Raw genomic sequence first — 2,159 nt, 5'->3', positions numbered from 1 at the left:
AGTTGCCTCGATTCTTTCCTCCTTCTGCAATAAGTTCTGCTTGTAAGGTATCTTTGGTAGTGACCTTCTTTTGTGTCTCGAGGTCGAATATGTCGTCCAACAGAATTTCCAACTCTACTTTCCGGGCCATCTCACTCGGTCTGGACATAACATGACAGTTTATGCCCAGATTTAGGAGAGTGACTTGGTCCTCAGTGAGGTTAATTCCTGCAAGGTTCAGGAAGCCATCTCTTGGTCGTGGAATTGCCATAGGTCCTCCATATAATGTTGTTAGTTTCTTGATAATCCTTGTTTCAGTGCCGAGGTGATGTTGGTCTGTGAGGATGTCGAGGTGTTGTTCAATGTGGGTACGGATACTATCGTCGATGTTGCTATGCGCCTTCCTTATGTTCCTTGCGCCTTCAGCCTGAAGTCTCCAAAGGAATTTGTTGACTTACTGCGGGGCACACGGGCCACAGGGATAAGAGCCTCGTTGGACGTAGAATCGCTGTTTACCAACGTACCTGTGGACGAGACAATCGGAATGACAGCCGACAGAGTGTATCGTGATCCAGCCTGTACTCCTCTTGACATACCAGAAAATATTCTGAGGAAACTACTCCAAGCTTGTACTAAAGAGGCACCCTTCTTGAGCCCGGATGGGCAGATGTATAAGCAAGTAGATGGGGTCGCCATGGGTTCTCCCCTAGGTGTCCTGTTTGCAAACTTCTACATGGGTACCATCGAGCAAAAAGTCTTAGTCGACATGAACTTGAAACCGGCCATATACTGCAGGTATGTTGACGACATTTTTACACAGGTACCTGATGTCAGACATCTGCAGGAGCTGAAGGAGGCATTTGAGCAGAGTTCCGTGCTGCGTTTCACTTACGAGATGGAAAAGGATGGGAAGCTGCCCTTTCTAGATGTAACAGTCATGGAAAAGGGCGGAGGTTTCCACACTGCAGTCTACACTAAGGAAACAAACATAGGAATGTGCCTAAATCCCAACAGCGACTGCCCAGACAGGTACAAGAGGAGTGTTGTTAACGCATATGTCGACCGTGCTCTCAGCCACAGCTCAGAATGGAAGCAAGTCGACGAAGAACTCTGTAGGGTAAGGCAGGTCCTAGTCAATAACGGCTTCTCCAATGGTTTCGTCGAAGACATCATAAGAAGGAAAGTGAAAAGCCATGCAACCTCTGAAGAGACAACTAACACAACACCTATACCCCCTATTAGACTATTTTACAGGAACTTCTTTTCCACAGCTCATAAAACGGAGGAAAGGGTCCTGAAAGATATTGTTAATAGAAACGTTATCCCTACAGACAAAAATCAGAGGATACAACTGACGATTTACTATAAAACCAGAAAAACGGCCAGCCTACTCATGAGAAACTCTCCAGACACAAAACAGAACGCTTTAAAAGAGACTAACGTCGTCTATGCCTTCAAATGCCCTCTTGGGGACTGTAAGCTCCAAAAAACCCAGTATATAGGCAAGACAACAACATCTCTTTCTAGGCGTTTAACGATGCATAAGCAACAGGGCTCCATTAAGGAACATATAATCTCTTCCCACAAGCAAACCATTGCCAGAGAAATCCTAGTAAACAACACAGAAATCATCGATAGATACAGCGATAGCAGGCGGCTTGACGTTTGCGAGGCACTACACATCAAGAAGTCAACACCAGCAATCAACAGCCAATTATTGCACAACTATATTCTACCCACCTCAAGACTCCGCTCCAATATAGAAGCATCAAGAAATATGGACCAATAGGCTTTCTACAAACACTTCTATTCAATATCCATTGTTTCGTGTTCTGTCTTGTGTTGATGAAATTAATACCCTATTAATACTCTTGTTCTGTCTTGTGTTGATGAAATTGATACCCTATTAATACCACATTTTGTTCTGTCTTGTGTTAATGCCACATCACCCCTTCCACCTCACTCAAATGTAGATATAAAATCGGAGATACGTAAGTTCTATTCAGTTGTGTATTTGTGAACTAAAGTCTTTGAAAATGTAATAAGTTTTACGAAACGCGCCCGTGTCGCGTCAGACTAGAAATAAAAATGAATTTTGGAGAATTGATTTTTGATTTACCTCCAACAGTGAAGCGTAATGTACGAAAGATTGAGAAAATTCGTGTTAGAATTATTAATCT

The sequence above is a fragment of the Procambarus clarkii genome, chromosome 2 (genome assembly GCF_040958095.1).
Source record: "Procambarus clarkii isolate CNS0578487 chromosome 2, FALCON_Pclarkii_2.0, whole genome shotgun sequence".
Lineage (NCBI taxonomy): Eukaryota > Metazoa > Arthropoda > Malacostraca > Decapoda > Cambaridae > Procambarus > Procambarus clarkii.
The sequence above is the reverse complement of the archived record's forward strand: the minus strand, read 5'-3'. Positions refer to the sequence as shown.